At 30.9% G+C, this 20,943-nt stretch overlaps 1 pseudogene; it reads left to right on the forward strand.

Annotated features, from left to right (window-relative positions):
- The first annotated feature begins 14,471 nt into the window (after positions 1 to 14,471).
- On the forward strand, positions 14,472 to 20,345 carry LOC149550288 (antimicrobial ginkbilobin-2-like protein; annotated as a pseudogene).
- Positions 20,346 to 20,943: the final 598 nt, after the last annotated feature.

A 20,943-nucleotide genomic window follows, 5' to 3' on the forward strand; every position in this document is an offset into this window, starting at 1 on the left:
CCATCATAAAAGATACACATAAGACTACAAGTGAATACTAGAAGAAAAAACATATAATAAAATCATTTATTTGATTTTTCCAAAAGAACATCATTTTTAATCACTAGGCTTAAATATGATTTCTAGATTAAACATTGTTCTTATGACCTCAATATATATAAACTACAATCATAGTCACACTCACTAAGCAAGTTAAATATTATAAGTCAAAAGAATTGTCATGATATAACTAGCATTAAATACCAAATTTCATTAAAATAATGATGATGATCAATTATCAAAACCTAGGTATCAGGTTCTTATTTTTGGACATTTAATTCAATTAATTCAATATTTAGCAATTCTTCATTTAACATAAAATATAATGGATACACTTCCTAATTACAAACTAATATCATGTGTATGTGCGTGTGCATGTGTGTTTTCGTGTGCATGCATGTGCATGTGCGTGCGTGTGTAATAATTAACCATATCCTAATTTAAATAAAATATTAATATATTTTAATTAATTTTTATGTAAAAGAAAATAATTAATAAAACATGAAAATTAATTAAATTTTTTAATAATTAGAAAAAATAATATATAATTTTTACATAAAACAAATCATCTAAACCCCTAAATAATGGGTGTGGCCCTAGTGATCACACTGCCCAACACAACTGCACTTCCAAAGGCAATGTACACTACCTTGATAGCAATAAACTATCCAACGATAGTTGTGCGCTACTTGGGCAACATACCTATCTTTTGAACAATGTTTCCTTTGCATCTATGCAGTTGGGGGATGCGGTCCCTGCTCACCCTCCAAATTTTGTTTACTTTTATTTTTGTAGTGTTATTTTATATATATATAATTTTCTTTACAATACCTTGGTTGATGAATTTTTCTAGCTAACCTTTTAAAAAAAAAAAGAGTAAAATGAGAAAGTTTTTAAAACAAAATGAGTATTCAATCCCAATTATATTTCCATCAAACCATAGCCTTGAAATTCATTTTTCTATCCATATTTTATTCTGTAAAACAAATAAAAAACTAATTTCCTTCAATCAAATCTAGAGAAACATTCAACATGACAAGCAAAATCCAAACACCTTATCAAGCATGGAGCAAATAGATCTTTTCCAATTGAAAATGCATTCACGAGATTTCAAACCCTACCTGGCACTGATGTTAAAATTTGATAGCTAAATGAAATTCTCACTACAATCAAAATCCTTCAAGCCATGAAAATTCACTTCTTTCAAACCTCAGAATTGCTCTCCAAAACTTGTTTGTGTAATAATGACACAAAAACCTTTAATATAGAATCAAAATTCCCTTTTAGGGTTCCTGTCTCCATAAGCTCTAAAATTATAATTACTTCATTTAATTATTTCTTTCATGCCCGATTATTCACTTTTAAATTAAAAATATATTTTTTATTTTTTATTTATCCATTTGAAAGACATTTATTTATTAAATAAAGATAACTTTAGCAAATTATTTAAATGCCACTAATTTTTAAAATTGTATTAATTAAATAACAATGCTACACAATATTTAAAGTTTAATATTTAATAATTAAGGTTTTTAATCCTTTTCATGTAGTTTTCTAAATGGAGACTTTAAATTAAATCTTTTTATTTAACTAAAAATCTGTATAATTTCAATAATTCCAATGAATGTAAAATTGTCCCATTTTAAAATTTTTTCTATGTTTTATAAATAATAAATTAAATAATATTTTATAACTCAATATCAATGATCGATCCAACAATCATAAATAACTAGTCTATCAAGAAAATCACCAAGTCAAACCTCAAGAAATGCATGAGAAAAATCAACCAGAGCAAGAGTGAAACCATATATGCACAAGAAACTCATAAGTTTTAAAAAGGGTAGACAATTTGTTACAAGTCCTCCTTGTAGGAAAAATATATTAGGCTATGTCTAGGATTGGACATGATCATTATCTTCCCATTCTCACCATTTGAGTATTGTAATAAGACACACTTATCTTGGCAATTTAGGTAAGTCGATGCCTCGTACCTACATCCTGCATAAAAGATGAGCATGCACATGTGCATATATTTGTATATCTAATAAACAAGCAATGACTGGAAGTGGTACATCATGTAGATCTTGACCAGCAGGTGATTATGACTCCCTCCCTTAACCACATCAAACACATCAAATAGAAGACATAAAAGACACATACCATACAGATATAGGTATGGGGAAAGTATCATAATAAATCACAAGTCAAAATATCAAAGGCTCATATATAGCAATGCATCATTATAAATATAGAATAATCATCATTAAAAAACATCATTTGACATCATTATGAAAGAAAGGTCACTTTTATTAATTAAAAATTATTTCTAACAATATTAATGGACAAGCAATCATCAAAATTAATAACACATAAAATTAATTCAACTAAGAAATCATCACTAGGTATGTGCACAAAGTTGTGGTGTGAAAAGGAGGGTGTAAGTGGCCACTTGAATTTGAAGATAGTTACAAACAAAATTTTAGGATATGACAAAAACAAAATTAGTAGTCCTTTGAATCTGGTTTCTAAACTACAAACTTATTTTTAAATGGTTTAGGTTTAGGCCCTCAAAAAAGGGGCCATAGAAAGTGGTACTATTGTTTCACAACAAACATGTAACATAGTGCAAAGTGTGGAACCCCTAAAATTTTCACAATATTTTTCAAAATTCTTTAATCCCTCTAGTCAAAACTTACCTAACATTGTGTAGTTTATCCCAAATTTTTGGGGTAATTTTATAATGTGTATTTTTTTAATGAATTCTATTAGTTGACACATCCTAAAAACATGAAATGTTTATGTTCTCCCCCTAGAAATTATTGAAAACTAATCTAAAATCAGAACCTTTTTTCAAAGTGTGTAGAATGAAGTCTAGTTTCTAAAAATCTTTGTTGTGAGATTCAATGAACATCTAAAATCTACACCACAATTAGTACATGTTGGTTTTTGAGAGAAAATGGATGTACTTTCAAAAGAAATTATAGCTGAAAGGCTTGAAATGCTTTGATGTATTTTGAGAATCTCAGTTTCTCTAAAGTTCTCTTCAATATTGAGAGAACTTTGTATTTCTTAGTCTCTTTATATCTCTAAAACTTTTAGATTTCACCTCCATACCTAAGAGTGTGTGAGAGATCCATAAGTAATTTGAGGTAAAAGTATGTGCATGTTTTTTATTTCCTTTATAATTAAATTCACTGATAATCTATCAGAGGGAGTTGTACCTCTCAAAATTTAGAGGGAAACAATTAATAATATGTTTACCCAACTATTGTGAACTTCATTGGTTTCCGATCCTGAGCATAGAGGAAGTTTTTTTTAAACTTTTGTAAAGGGAGATAATCTATTTTCAAACACTACTCAAGAAGAAAAGATAATAAAAATAAAAAGGACACTCAATCCAATACCAACACCACACACCATAGTCCACATAAAAATGTCAAGTATAAATCAAGTATTGAAACCAAAAGATACAATGATGAAAGAATAACCATTTATAAACTAAATACTAAATGTCAAAAATACAATAACCATCAAATCACCAACCATCATCAATGAAATTAAATTACCAATTAATAAATACAATAATAAATATAACAACGAATATAGCAGTAGAAAAAAATACCAAAAATCTATGGAGGAGACTCACACTACATACTAGGGAATGTCATCACATGGTCAAACCATTTGAGTTACCCTAGAATGGTCTCTCATTAGACTCTGAACCCTCAAGCACTAAGTTACCCTAGACTAGTCACTCTAGACCCTAGACCCTCAATGCGACACATGCATAGCCAAAATACCCTCTCATGAAAAAATGGAAACCCAGTCATACCTCTCACTAGGTATCATCCCACTACCATCCTTAGCCTATACAAGCACTCAAGGCATGGGCAAGGCAATATCTATAACTTATCTTTTTAGTTTGTTTACCAAATATTAATTACTAGATTATCACTTATTACATAACTTACAATAGGTCACCATGGTTCTGACCACTTTGGGTCTTGGACCCCTATTGCAAGCCACTCCCAAAAACATACACCTAGTCAACCTCTCCTAAGCATATAGATCACAGTTGTGTCCCATACCACAACACTCATAATGATTAGACTCAATTCCTTTACAAGCAACCCAAAAATAATCTAGATCTCCCAACCTAAGTAAACATAAATGCACCACAAAACAAATCTCATAAATGCAAGTTTCAATTTAAAACATAAAGCTCATCATAACATCTAGAATAATAAACTTCTAGAAGAAATCACAAAAAGTCCTCTAGTTTGCATTGTAATTGGCTACTGAAGCATCTGACAAAATAATAATAAAAAATAGGAAAACATAACATTTTAAGTAAAACATAAGGCAAGATATGATATCTAAATCACATGGTTAAAATAATTCATTTTCAAAATTCTAGTTGACCATAAGGATGCATTTTTAATCATCAAGTTACACGTGATTTTAACACTAAATAATGTCCCTATGGCTAACTATTTAAATCCATTCAAAGTCTTATTCATAGAAAAAATTAAATGTTATAAGCTAATAGGGTCATCATGTGTAAATCATTGTATAATAATATCAAGCTTCATTGGAATAAAAATATTTAAATATAATAATCCTATGTATAGAGTTTAAAATTAAAAAAAAGACAATGATTAAATTTATTTGAAACTAATTTTAGTATTTAGCAATTTAAATTATAAATAAATAAATCCAATTCAAATATATCTTAAATAAAAAATATATTTTTTTTTAAATGACAAAGTAATTAACAAATAATAATTTAATTCAATATAATTAATTTAAAACTAATTAAAATAATATATATATTTTTTTGAATCTTTTTTTTTTTTAATAAAAAACCCCGCGATGGGGGTGCGGTACTACCTTTGGTAGCCATGGTTGCCTTAAGCAACCTGTGCACTACCTTTGGTAGCCACGTGTGGTCAAGGAAATTGCACTTGGGGTGGGGCTTGGGACCCCCGCACTTGAGTTTTTATTATAAAATGAAATAAAAATAAAAGTTATTTATTATATATTATTTTTTCTATATTCTACTACAACAGCCTGGTAGATAATTTTTTCTCAACTAATTAGAATTCAATTTACAATATTTTGTTGGTTCCTTCTACTAATCTCATGAAATAAACTCATGTAGTTTTCAACTCAAGCCCTATTGATTTAGTTTGTTCCTCCAATATTTCTTCTAGTAATATTTTTTATCAAGCATTTGATAATGATCAATGTTTCAATTCCTTCAATTAAGATATGAAATTTATTACATTTTGCAGAGATCTAAACTAGTAAGGTCAAATGGTAGTCAAATTTCAAACACAAAATAGACAAGAACAATATGACAATTTGGAAAAATCCTCGCTAAACCAAAACCCTTCAAAGCTTCCAAAAATTTGTTTCTTAATTTCCAAAAAAAATCTTTATTGACTAAAATAGTAAATGAAGAATATAGATCTTTTCAAATGAAATATATTACTACAGAATTTCAAATCCTACCTTACTTTGATGCTAAAAAATTTGACAATCTGGTGAAACCCTCGCTAATCCAAAACCCTTCAAAGCTTCCAAAAATCTTTTTCTTAATTTCCAAAAAAAATCTCCCCAAAATCGGTGTGTGAAATAATGAACCAAAAAAACCTGTAATATTTAATATTGTCTTAGTACAAATATTTAATTATTATTGATTTTAATTGGAGTTGCATTTAAAGATTGTACTTTAATTATCTTTATTGATTAAAATAATAAATAATTGTTTTTAACATATAATAAAGTGGGAAATAAAATAAAAGAATAATTTAAATTAAAGAGTGAGTAAATATGCATGGATGGAAGAATTAAAAATATATATTATATTTTAGGGCTTTTAGAGACAGAAATCCTAAAGGGAGTTGGCTCTATATTATAGAGTTTGTAGTTCATTTTCATACATAAGTTTATGGGGAGCAATTTTTAGAATTTTGGAACAAAGAGGATTTTTTAAAGCTTTGAAGGGTTTTAGTTTTGCAAGGGTTTCACCAAGTTGCCAGATTGTTAGCATTAGCATGAGGTAGAGTTTGAAATCCAAAATAACATATTTCATTTGAAAATATGTGTATGCTTCATGTCTTTTGGGTGCTTGAAAACTTGATTTTGATTCTATTTTATTAGCTCAGATCTATTTGAATGAAATGAAACTGCTATTTGATTTTCTATAGAAGAAAGAGTTTAGCAAGAAAAATTAATTATATGGGCTAGGGTTTGGAGAAACATCACATAGATTAAATCTATGATTTGTTTAATTCTCCCCTTAATTTATTTTTAAAAAAATTGCCAAGAAAAAGTTCATCTATTAGAGTGCTTGTATAAATCTGCTAAAAATAATAATGATTAAGTTGCTTTTTACATTTTATATATATCATTAAAAAATATATATTAAAAACTTTAATTTTTTTTTTCTTGGGAGACCAGACCGTGAATCCTTGACCCCCATCCTTGCATGTGTTGTTAAGCAACAAGTGGTTCCAAGGCAACACGAGCCACAAAGAAGCTTCCTTCCCCTAAAGGGAAGGCCCCGTGAGCCCACATGGATTTTGATCACGACCTCACCTCCCCCTTTATGGGGTTACACACACACACACACACACACACACACACACACACACATATATATATAATATTTTTTTTCATGTTTTAATTTTAGTTTAAATAATATTTAAAATTTAAGCCTTAACTCATATTAAATATTATTTTTAATTTAAAGTTTAATTAATAATCATTAGATATATTAATCATTTTTAAATAAATATAATTAGTTTAATAATTATTTAAATATGTGTATAAATTTATTTTATAGTGAATTTAATTTTAGATTATAAAATTTTACAGTTAAAATGATTAAAATTTGAGTATTGACAAAATTAAAATTTTGGCTTTTAAAAATATTGATTGAACATGATTGCTTTATCAACTTAAATTTATTGTTTTTTCCATAGAAACATTTAGGTATATCAACATCATTTGATCAAAACTATGCATAACTTGATTAAAAAGCATGTTCTATTGGCCAAACCAAATTTCTCAAAACAAATGATTTTAACCATGTGATTTGGATGTCTATGTTCTTCTTGATGTTTTACTTAAAGTTATATGTTGTTCTTTTCGTCTTGGTTTTTCTTGTGTGCTATTTAGCGGGCCCTTTAAGACATATACCAAATATTTTTGTGATTTCTTATATAAGTTTATTTGTTCTAGATGTTATTACGAGCTTCATATTTTAAATTGAAAGTTGTATTTATGAGATTTTCTTTGTGGTGCATTTATGTTTACTTGGGTTGGAAGAATCAAGTTACTTTTGGGTTGCCTATTAAGGAACTAAGTCCAAACAACATGCACAACTATGATTTCTATTATTAGGAGATGTTCACTAGGTGCATTTCTTTGGGAGTGGCTTGCAATAGGGTTCTGAGACACAAAGTGGTGAGTACTAGGGTAAGTTATTGTAAGTTATGTAATAAGTGATAACATAGTAATTTAAAATATTTAGACACACATTAAAAAGACAAGTAGAGATATTTTACTCACCCATTCCTTGAGCACTTGTATAGGCCAAGGATGGGAATGGGATGATACCTAGTGAGAGGTATGATTGGTTTTCTTCATCTTCATGAGAGGGTATTCTAGTTCCACATGGGTCATGTTGAGGATCTAGGGTCCAAAGTAACTTAGTGCTTGAGGGTTTGGGCTCTAATGAGAGACCAATTCAAGGTAACTCAAGTAGTTTGACCATGTGAATCTAACACTCCCTAGTATGTAACCTAAGTCCCCTCTATAGATTTTTTTATTTTCCTCTGGTTGTGTATTTATTAGTGGTGGTGATTTATTTTTGGATGCATTTATTATTGATGATTTACTTTAGTTGATGGTTATTGGTATTTTGTTGGTTATGGTTCTCTTGTCTCCTGATATTTAATTTATACAAGGTATCTGTATGTTAACTTTGGTATGTGGTGTTGGTTTTGGAATGAGTGTCTTTTCAATTTTGTTACTTTTTTTTCTTTATTATTAGTTTGTTATCCTTGAGTTATAATTAGCAATAAGGATTCCTTGCCTAGGATTGTTTTATGGTTTGATTATCTGTGTGTATATCATTGATTATCTTCCCTACACAGTGGGAGTGGAAGCCTAACTAGGTGACTACGTGGTCAAGAGTTATTAACTTCTTACCATTTGGGTCCCCCTCATTTTGATAGATGTTGGATTCTCATCAATGTAGGTGTAACATTATTAGTTTTTATCTTATTCAAGAGACTTCTATTTAATTAATGTGTATATGTTATCATGTGTCTTGTGTTTTAATGTACTTGCATCAATTATTGCATACCTTATGACATGTGTAGTGGATTCTATTCATTAGATTTATTATGCATTTTCTTATGAGATAATGTATTTGCTATTCCCTTGTGATCATGGGACATTGTACTTCAGACTTAAACAAATTTACATAAAATTTTTAAATGTGACTCAACGTGAAGGAACCCTTGAGGAATGAAATTTAAATAACATTTTCTTATGTATAATTGATGTGCATGTGTATATTACTTGCACATTCTTATTTGATGTTGGTTAAGCTTTTTAAAAAATAGCCTAGTAAAATTTCTAGCATGTTAGGTTTATTTCTATTGTGTTCCCCAAGTGGAGCGTTACTCTCTCTCTCTCTCTCTCTCTCTCTCTCTCTCTCTCACTCACTAGCATGTCTATCTTCTTTTCCCTCTTCATCCCTTTCTCCTTCTTGGCATGCTATGTAAGTATTTCCACACATGCAAAAATTTCTCATGTTATCTTAAAAAGCAAATGAAAAATAATGGTAAAATCAAAACCACCACAAGTTTCACTATATTAAAATCTCTCTCTCTCTCTCTCTCTCTCTCTCTCTCTCTCTCTCTCTCTCTCTCTCTCTCGCCAACTAGCATGTCTATCTTCCTTTCCCTCTCCATCCCTTTCTCCCTCATGGCATGTTATTTAAGTATTTCCACACATGCAAAAATTTCCCATGTTATCTCAAAAAGAAACTGAGTGAAAATAATGGTAAATTGAAAACCACCTCTCTCTCTCTCTCTCTCTCTCTCTCTCTCTCTCTCTCTCTCTCTCTCTTGCCAACTAGCATGTCTATCTTCCTTTCCCTCTCCATCCTTTCTCCCTCATGGCATGTTATTTAAGTATTTCCACACATGCAAAAATTTCCCATGTTATCACAAAAAGAAACTGAGTGAAAATAATGGTAAATTGAAAACCACCTCTCTCTCTCTCTCTCTCACTCTCTCTCTCTCTCTCTCTCTCTCTCACACACACACACACACACACACACACACACACACACACACACCAATCACATTTGGAATGTTATAGATCACAAGTCTAAGTTATCCTTTACTCAAGTTTCCTAGTTTTTAAAGCTCCTTCATAATAAACTAGTTTTAATGATGAGATCCATTTTTTATTAAAGATTTTAAATTTTTTCAATCTCATAAATTTATTTAATTAAATATATAAGTTTGATTCTATATGAAACATCTTAAACTTTTTATTCATTACACATTAAAAGACTTAATAATATTTTTGTCATTTTTCTTAATACACTATTATATTCTCAAGGTGTCTCTTCTTCTTTTAAATCTTATTTATTGATTCTTCTATTATCTTTTAACCTTTTTCTAAGATTTTCCTTTCTCTCATTATTATTCTTGAGTTCCACGTCTCCTTTCTAATATGTGTTGATCTATAACTTACCACTTTCACCTCCTCCTACATTATTTCATCCTAATAATTTATTAAAGTCTAATCTCTTTATAAATTATTTCATCTTGATAATTGATCATAGTCAAATGTAAAAACAACAAATATTGTTGTAACAGATTGGAGAAATTTAATTATGTCATAGGAGTTTCTCATATGAAAGAGCTCGAGGGTATGTCAACCAAACTATGCTCTTAAGTGGCAATAAAAAATCAATAAATTAGGGTTTTGTCAACTTGACATGCAATTTTCTATTTGTTATAAACTTTACATCAAAAAGTTGACAGAAAAAGAATCTCTAAGAAATTGAATTTAGTTCTAAAATAATAGGCCTTATTTGAAAATAAAACAAAAATTTATTGGTCAAAATTTTTAATTTTAATGCAATAGTACAAAATTTTTAGGACAAAAATTAGAAGTAGATGTATGTCTGACCACCTTAATCAGAATTAAATGATAACATTTTTAAATCATATTCTAGAAATAATAAGTAGACTCATTCCTGGATGTGACACATATTTTTTGGGTATTTTTATCCTAAATAAATAATAATTAATTAATTTTCTATTTTTGTATTTTTAGAATAAAAACTTTCCTATCTAACTACCTTAACAAATTCAATACTCTAGAAAATTTATTTTTTCTTTTTCTTCCTTATAGTAGAACAAGCATAGAATATGATGCATCTTTTGAACTTCAAAAATGTCGTACCATTTGAAAGTTATAGTTGTTTTTCAAGCAATGTGTCAATCAACACTTTATACATAACTCCATTAGAAAATAAATAATAATTACTTACTAAGCTTGTAATTTGTCAAACCTTACATTTATGATAAGTTAAGAACATTCTTAAGAAACCCTTTTCATTTCACCAAATTTTGGTGGAAAAAAATTGTCAACTACATGTTTACAGTAAAAACACACAAGAACAAGCCAAAAACACATTTTTGAGACATTTGTAAAGTTGACCATATAGGGTTGGTATTAATTATTTTCATTTAATACCAGGATGGGTGGTCAAAAAGTTGGAATAGATTATGAAATACTTTGAGGCATTTCAAAACTACATATTTTTTAGATTGCCACTTTTTGACACACCATGATCCTGCACATACATAGTATTCTTGAGAGCCCTTTGATAACCATTAAATTGATTATTTCTGTTCATTTTGTCTTTCCAGTTTTCTCCATCGCTTTTCAAAGCTCATCCATTTTTTGTACTTACTGAAATTTGCACTTTGTTATTGTTGTCCCATCAAATTTATTTTCCTAGAGTTTCACATCAAGAAACCCATCCCTGACATTGACAAAGTATTTGCAAGGTGAGAGAATAGTCAATGAATATTGCATGCCTTTTTCACTATTTGGAATAAATGTGAGAGAATCGATAGATAAATCTACATAAAAAATAATTTTTTTTGACTTACATTTATAGTATTGACATTTTAAATAGTTTTTTTTTTAAAAAAAAAAAATTTAGTTTTTGTGTTTAGAATTAGAAAAATTAATTATATTGAAATCATTTAAGATTAATAGTAGAAATGAGTGAAGATTAATAGTAGATTTTTAAATAATTGTAAGCAAAGATTAACTTAAGCTTATATTTATTATTATGGTTATATAGATTAGGTTACAATTGTAGTTATATCTTTTTTATCAATTAATATTAACTTAGTATTAAATTAGAATATATATATATATATATATATATATATATATATATATATATATATATATATATATATATATATATATATATATATATATATATATATATATATATATATATATATATAGAATTAAAACTATAAAATATAAGTTTTATGATATACTTATATATTTTGATGGTTCTAAAGTATAATAGAATTCATTATTATTTTTAAAGTTTAAAGAAAATATTTTACTTAAATATATAATAATTTAGTTATTAATAAATAATTATTTTAATTGCAAAGTACATATTATAGCTATATAAAGAATAATAATTAAAATATTTTCTACTATACATGATATTTTAAAATAATTACTAATTAAATTTCTTACAATGAAAATGATTGAATAATCAATTTAACTAAAATGCAAATTTATTTTGAAAGATATATATCATTTAACACATTTGTTATATTTTAAATTTATTTAAATAATATTTTATAAATAATTATTTTACTTTTTTCATATTTATTATGTGAACATTTATTTTATGTTGATTATTCATTTAATATTTATATGAAGAGAGAGGGGGATATATATAGAGAGAGGAGAAGGGGATAAATGGAGATGAAGTGATTATTTCACTTTTAACATATTTATTATGTGAACATTTATTTTATGTTGATGGTTCATTTAATATTTAAATATGAAGAGAGAGGGGGGATAGATACAAAGAGAGAAGGGGATAGATGGAGATGACACAATAAACGCATGCACGCACACACACACACACACGCATGTGTGCATGCACACATGCACATGCATACACGTGCGCGCGCGCACACACACACACATTTATTTTATGTTGATGGTTCATTTAATGTTTAAATATGAAGAGAGAGAGGGGGGAATAGATAGAAAGAGAGAAGGGGATAGATGGAGATGACACATGCACGTGCGTGCACACACACACAGAAGAATCATAAGAAAAGAATGAGAGAGGGGGAAATAGAAAGATGATAATATATCTATAGGAAGTGATATGTGGGGTTGGGGAGGGGGTTTCTTATGAATGGTTGATAGAGAGAGGTAGATGGATAGAGGTAGGGAGATATGTCTAGATATGAAGGTGGAAGTGGAAGTCAAAGATGAAGATGAACATAAAGTGAGACAAATGGGAGAAAAGTAGGTAGAGAGATAGAGTTACATCAAGGGGTAAAGATAGAAAGAGATCTAGGGAGACACAGAAGGAGAGATAGAGAGGAAAAAATAGAGAGCGATGTAGTTGGTGAGATAGTTTAATAGAGAGATAATGAGACATGGAGAGGAGGAGAGGGAGAGATGGAAAAAGGGATAGATACTTATTTGAACTTTCATACCTTTTCAATGCACCCACTACACACTAAGGTGATGTTCATAGGGGTTAAACATCTAACCTTCCTAGGACATCACCCATCCATGTACAAGTCTATTTGAAGTATGCTTAATTATAGAGTTTCCTCCAAGGTTAATTCCATTTAGCTTTCTATCTCATTTGGAAAACCTTCCACAAGTGTTGTGCTTCATGAACTATTAATTATAGAGCCCCTTTAGCTCATGAATTGATAAGTAAGAGATATTTTTCACAAGATGTCAAATTGTGATATTTTTATCAAATTATTGTTACACAACATTATTATTTAATTTGAATATTACCTAATTATATACATGTACAAAGTTCATCCAAATTAAATTATCTTTAATAATTTATGTTCTCTCATCTCTCCCTCTCTCTATCTCTATCTTGATAGCTATCTATCCCTATATAAATCACCATTTCTATCTCTCTTTCTATACCACTCTCCACATCTATCTTTATCTTAATATATAACTTCCTCCTCTCTTTATCAAGAATATAGTTCACATGCATCACTTCACTATTAGGTTCATGAATATTTGCAATAATGAGAAAGAAAGAGAGATATTAAAAGGGAGTGAAATAAAGACAGAGAGAGAGGACAAAAGATAAAAATATATAAATAAGAGAGAATAAGAGAGGTATAGATGTAAAGATAAAGATAGAGGTATAAAGTAGTACACAGAGAAGAAAAAGGGTGTAGATATATTGGAATGGAGAGATATCAAGATAGAGATAAGAGATCAATGAAGATAGAGGCAAATATAGAGAAGATAAGATATAAAGAGAGATAGATGGGAACATATATTAATAGAGTAATATGAACATAGAGAGAATGGGAGGGAGCAATGAATAAAGTGACAAATACTCATGTTACCTGTCATAACTGTATGGCGTACCCATTGTAAATTAAGGTGCGATTGCGATTGCTAGTATATATCAAACTTGAGTGACAGTGACGCAAAGTTGGCAAAGTTGTCTTAATATGATTTTGTCTTTAGCTAAGCATACAGTGTTTCTTGACTCTAGAAGGCGGTATGGCTGCTGCGATGTGTTTGACAGGGCTCGCTTCATATGAGATGAGTGCAGATAAAAGTAATCTAATAATTTGCCAACGTTGCAAACAATCAGGGAGTTTGGACCGTAATTAGACTCAGACTTCGTCGCACTTATTGACCATATCATCGTGGAAGCATCTATAAAGAAAGAGTCTTAAGTAGATGATGTCGACAACCACCACCTACTAATAAAGTTTGGCATATCTCACTGAGATGGCAAGAATTACCCGCAAAGACTAATAAAAACGATGTACTGAAATTACGATATAGTATTGCCCAATGTAGATATACATTGTGGAAGACAGTGGGCAAAGCTTCCTTTCGGACAAGTAAAACTGTTCATATGAAGTTAAATATTCATGACATTCATTAGGCTGGTCATGAGGGCTAAGTCAATCTCTGATGGAGGCTGAATTCAACAGGGAACTATAGAAAGGGGTGCCGCAGGGCCCTACCCGCCAATATCTCCCTCATCTATTTATAACCTCATTTGCTCCTTGTGTTCAATCACATCTTCTCCTCCTCTGTAAGCTGTCAAAATGTATTTCTCAGCGACTGCATCAAAGTAAGTGCCGCTATACCTAGCGGCTTTGCTAGTGTTGTGCACTTTCACGGCTGAATCCGCGTCGGAGGAAGGCGAGATATATGCAGCGTGTAGTGTGGTGAAGTACTCCAACGGCTCCCAGTTTGATAACAATCTGGAGGCGCTCTTAAAAACTGAAGGCAAAGAGAGACAAATACACAGAGATAAAAAACTGATTTTATTGCCTTACTCCCTTGCAAAATGCATTACATAAGGTCTTTATTTATAGAGGATATGAGAACTCTCTAGATACAAAATATTTTACACATATTACACTATGTTAAATATAATATTACATATATTAAAAATATGGGCGGCTGGGATGAGTGTCTGCTATGCAATTTATTGTGGACGGTGGATGGATGGCTGAGTTGTGGGTTGGATAGTGGGCTGGCTGTCTGCTATTAATGGCAGAAATTAATACCGCCAACACTCCCTCTTAATTTTTGTCATTAACAAATTTTCCATCGGTAATACCCAATTTCTCTCGCAAATATTCAAAGTTATTCTTTGGTAATGCCTTAGTGAATATATCTGCCAATTGATCTTCAGATTTGTAGAACTCAAGATAGATTTCTCCATTGTTGACCAATTCTCTGATGAAGTGGTACCTTGTATCAATATGTTTGCTCCTCTTATGAAATACATGATTTTTAGATAATGCTATTGTTGATTTGTTATCACAAAGAATTGGTGTTGGTTCTTCTTGATGATGGTGAAGATTGAACAAAATTCGACGCATCCATACTGCTTGACATGTTGTGGAAGTGGCAGCTACATATTCTGCTTCAGATGATGAGATTGTCACTATAGGCTGCTTCTTTGATGCCCATGACACGGCTCTTGATCCAAGGTGAAAGATATATCCAGAAGTGCTCTTCCTATCATCAATGCTACCTGCAAAATCATTGTCAATATAACCAATCAAACCAAAATTGTTAGCTTTGAAATATAGGATTCCATATCCCATTGTTCCTGCAATATATCTCAATATCCTTTTTCCAACTTGCCAGTGAGAACTTTGTGGTGACTCCATGAACCTTGAGATCAAACTGACACTATACATGATGTCTGGCCTTGTAGCTTTCATATACATTAAACTTCCAACAAGTCTTTTAAACATAGTTGGATCAACATTTGAGCCCTTCTCTTCCTTGCTAAGTTTTTTTTCTGTTGCAACTGGAGTTGATGTTGGATTGTAATTCATCATTTTAAATCTGTTTAAAACATCTTTTATATACTTGGATTGACAAATGAAGATACATTTGTCACATTGAATAACTTCAATACCTAAGAAATATCTCATCAACCCCAAATCTATCATTTCAATTTTTTTCATCATTTCTGACTTGAACATGTCTATTGATAGATTTTCAGTGAATATCAAGTCATCAACATACAAGAATACAATCAAAATTTGACTTTCCTTATTAGTCTTAACATATAACATGGGCTCATTGTTACTTCTATTGAATTGATTACTTATCATGTATGAATCAATCCTCTTATACCAAGCCCTAGGAGCTTGTTTCAAACCATAAAGTGCCTTGTTTAGTTTATATACCTTATTTTCATGCCCACTAATCTCATAACCAGGTGGTTGTTTAACATATACCTCTTCATCAAAAAAACCGTTCAAAAAAGCTGATTTTACATCTATTTGATACACTTTCCAATCATTTTGTGCTGCTATTGCTAAAATAGTTTGAATTGTGTCAAGTCTAGCAACTGGAGCAAATGTCTCATTATAATCAGCTACATATTGTTGTGAAAAACCTTTAGCAACTAGTCCTGCCTTATGCTTAACAATTTCACCTTTTTCATCAAATTTAGTTTTGTAAACCCATTTGACTCCTATACATTCTTTTTCTTTAGGTAAATCCATTAATTCCCATGTGTTATTTCTTTCAATAGAGTCAATTTCCTCATCCATTGCCTTGATCCATTTATCTTCTTTAATTGCTTCATCAAAATACAATGGATCACAAGAAAATAAAGCAAATTTTGAATAAATGTCTACATTCTCTTCTTCTTGATCATATATCTCTTTTAAGCTTCTTGTCTTCTTACCTTTGTAACTTGGTGTTGAAAATGTAGAATTAGATTTATCGCTTACATTTGAACTTGGAGGTGAGGCTCCTTGCACAAAGTTCCTTGGTGGAGTATTCGGTGGTGATTGAGCCCCTTGTTCCTTCAATTCATCATCACTTTGTAATATTGGTGCTCCTCTTGTGACTTTTTTGTTATCATTTTCATGCCATGAATCTTCTTCTTCAAATTTAACATCCCTACTAATGATCAATTTCTTTGAAATGGGGTTATATAATCTGTAAGCCTTTGATTCTTCACTATAACCAATAAAGATGCATTTTTCACTTTTATCATCTAATTTCTTTTTCAATTCAGCTGGCACCAGTGAATAAGCAACACATCCAAAAACTCTAAAATGGGATACAATATGTTTCTTACCATTCCATGCTTCTTGTGGAATTGTGTTCTTAACACTCTTTGTAGGACTCCTATTCAAGATTTGCACAGCACATGCTACTACTTCTGCCCAAAACTCATTAGATAGATTTTTTGCCTTCAGCATGCTCCTTGCCATTTCCATTATGGTTCTATTCTTCCTCTCTGCTACACCACTTTTTTGTGGTGTGTACCTTGTAGTAAACTGCTTCTTAATTCCATGAAATCTGCAAAATTTTAGAAAATTGTTAGAACTGAATTCACCACCTCTATCAGATCGCAATACCTTGATGCAGAGACCACTTTGTTTTTCAACCAAAGTTTTAAACTCCTTGAACTTTTCAAAAGCTTCACTCTTTTGTTTGAGAAAGTATATCCAAATCTTCCTACTAAAATCATCAATAAATGTCAGGAAATATATACTTCATCCTAATGATGGAGTTTGTATAGGTCCACATATATCAGTGTGAACTAATTCCAATGGTGCTCTTACTCTATATGAACCTCCTATTAGGAAGCTTTCTCTATGTTGTTTTGCTAATATACAACTTCCACATGAGCTTGGTGGTTTCAATATCTGAGGCAATCCTTTCACCATATTCTTCTTTTGTAACAAGGTTAAAGCATCAAAATGAAGATGGCCATACCTCAAATGCCGTAGCCACGACTGATCTGAGTATACTGTCTTGAAACTAACTTCTTTTCCTCCTTGAATGCAATGAATCTGGAGGGGGAACATTCAATTTTGTGTCATGTTGACCCTTGCAATTAACCCGACACTAGGATTTCTATCCAAGATTGTGCAAACATCATTATCAAAAGAAACTTTGTAACCCTTTTGTACTAATTGACCAACACTCATGAGATTGTGTTTTAAGCCAAGCACAAAATACACATTAGGAATATATCTTTGTCCTCCATTTTTTGTTAAGACATTTATAACACCTTTTCCCATTACAAAGACTTTACTATCATTTCCTAGCTTTACTTCAGATTTTATAGAATCATCCAAGCTGGCAAACAAATCTTTATTTCCAATCATATGGTTCCTACATCCTTATCTAGGAACCATATATCACTAGAACTTTCTTGAGCAACATTACAAGTTATAAATAAACTTCCTGAATTGTTATCAGATACATATGAGTAATTAGCACCATTCTTTTCAATATCCTCTTGTTTCTTTCTACATTCACTTGCAAGATGACCAAATCTTTTACAATAATGACACTGAATTTGAGATTTATCAAATCTTGATGATGGGTGTTGGAATGAACTTTTGCCACGTCCTTTGTTTGAACTATGAATGGATTGATTTGCTCTTTCTTCTTGATTTGGACTTCCACGTCCATCTATGCTTCTACCTCTTCCTCTTCTTTAGTAGTTTGATCTTCCTCTTCCTCTGCCAAAAGAAACCTGTGATCTAAATGCATTCTCCAAAGAAGAATTATTATTTCTGTTCATTCTTGATTCATGAGATAAAAGTGAACCCATCAACTCATCAATAAAAAGTATTGTCAAATCTTTAGATTCTTCAATGGCAACAACAATCGCATCAAATTTTTTAGGCAAACTACGAAGTGTTTTTTCAACAACTTTTTTATCTATCAAATCATCACCATATGATCTAATTTGATTAACCACATTCATTGCTTGATTTAGAAATTGATCAACTGAATTTGAATCCTTCATACACAAATTTTCAAAATCACGCCTTAAAGTTTGCAATTTAGCAATCTTAACTTTTGATGTCCCTTGATATGCTATTTCTAAAATATCCCATGCAATTTTAGACTTTTTAGCTGCACATACCTTAGGGAAAATTGATTCATCTAAAGATTGTTGAATTAGAAACACCGCTTTAGCATCTTTTTTCCTATTATCTTGTAATTTATTCTTTTCATCTTGTGTTAATGTAGACTCATCTTTTGGTTCAATAAAATCCTTTTGAATAAGATCCCATATGCCTTGGGAACAAAATAGTGTCTTCATTTTTATAGCCCAAAATTTATAATTTTTACCAGAAAATATTAGAATTTGTGGTTGAGCTATACTACTTCCTAAAGCCATATTAATACTGAGAGTTACAACTGCACCTTACAATTTTAAACTTTTCTTTACAAAGCAAATCCACCAAACAAGTCTAAGCCAATGACATATAGCTTAAACAAACAATAATATAATGCTTATTTTTCCTTTTTAACAATTTCTTTTTATCATTAGACTTCACTCCAAGAAATCAGCTCATACCTTCTTCAAACATTAACTGGCATCTTTTCTTCTCTCAATCTTGGCAGCCACGAAGCTTCAACTTTACAAGCTGATAATGATCTGCAATCAAGAAAACATTAGAAGCTCCATTCACTACTACAGCAGTTATATATATCAGCACATAATTTTTTTTCCTCCTAGGCCCAGCTCTTCATGCTCTGATACCAATTTGAAGGCAAAGAGAGACAAATACACAGAAATTAAAAACTGATTTTATTGCCTTACTCCCTTGCAAAATGCATTACATAAGACCCCTATTTATAGAGGATATGAGAACTTTCTAGACACAAAATATTTTACACATGTTATACTATATTAAATATAATATTACATATATTAAAAACATGGGCGGCTGGGATGGCAGAGTGTCAGCTATGCAATTTATTGTGGACGGTGGATGGATGGCTAAGTTGTGGGCTGGACAGTGGGCTGGCTTTCTGCTATTAATGGTAGAAATTAATACCGCCAACAAAAACTCTGAGGGAGAAAGTGGCGTATGCGAGCTTCGGCACTTCTGTTTATGGGCGGGAGAAGCCGAACAAGCTGTCTAGACGCTTGTAGTGCAGAGGAGATCTCTCTTCCACCGACTGCGCCGCGTGTTCAGCGGAGGCAGTGAAGGTCGTCCGCCGCGACTGCCCAAACGCAATTGGCGCGCGTGTTCAGCTGGAGCATTGTTTCTTGCGCTACGAGAATTACAGCTTTCACACTCAGCTAGACACCACCTTCTGGTACCGACTCGTCAACGTGAATAACAATATGGACACGAACTTCAACACTGTCGGTCGCAGTCTTTTGGCAGATCTGTCGAGCAAGGCCCCTGCCAGCCCTATCAAGTTTGCATTGGGATCGTCTGTTGTTTCTTCGAATGTGAGCATCTATGGCATGGCAATGTGTTGGAGGGACATGTCCACGAAAGACTGCACCGCTTTCCTTTCAAAGGGATATAAAGAGGTCTTCATCTTGTCTAGCCAGAGAGTTGGTGCTCAGGTTTTCATGGGTAGCTGCACACTGCGCTATGAAACTTATCCGTTTGCCAAGATCCATTAGAGTTTGACCTGTGTGTGAGAGTCACTTTCTGTATGTGTTATGAACGTGGGAGCTTATTCTTTCAATAAAGTCATAGTACTAAGAATAATGAAGTCATAGGTGAGGTCGATGGCTGAACTTTATAAACTTTATGTTGCAAGCTTCAAACATGAGTCTAATAAAAAGAAATTAAAAGGGTGGTTCAGTCGGATTTTCTATTTAACTAATGATAACAATTTAAGCCCCTATTCGCAGCACAGGAAAATTGTAAGTTTATAAGAAAATTATTATTTGCTTCAATGACGGTGTGTTGTTTGGCAATGTGTTGGTTTAATAGAGAGCTTTGTTGAGTAATTAAAATTTGATATATTATGTTTTAAAATATGTAGGATATTTTGGTAGTTTAAGGAGATGATTGGTAACATTTCTTGATTATTTTTCAAATATTAATATTAATATTTTGGATGATATTTAATTATTTTTATTAAATTAAAATAAATGTATAATTAAATTAGACAAGAAAATGTAATACAATGATAAATTGTGAGTTTCATATTTGAGAGATCTTAAGTTAGAATCTATTTGAGCTTTATATATATATATATATATATATATATATATATATATATATATATATATATATATATATATATATATATATATAA

This window comes from Cupressus sempervirens, chromosome 7 (genome assembly GCF_028749045.1).
Source record: "Cupressus sempervirens isolate cs-2001-9-10 chromosome 7, ASM2874904v1, whole genome shotgun sequence".
NCBI classification, from domain to species: Eukaryota; Viridiplantae; Streptophyta; class Pinopsida; order Cupressales; family Cupressaceae; genus Cupressus; species Cupressus sempervirens.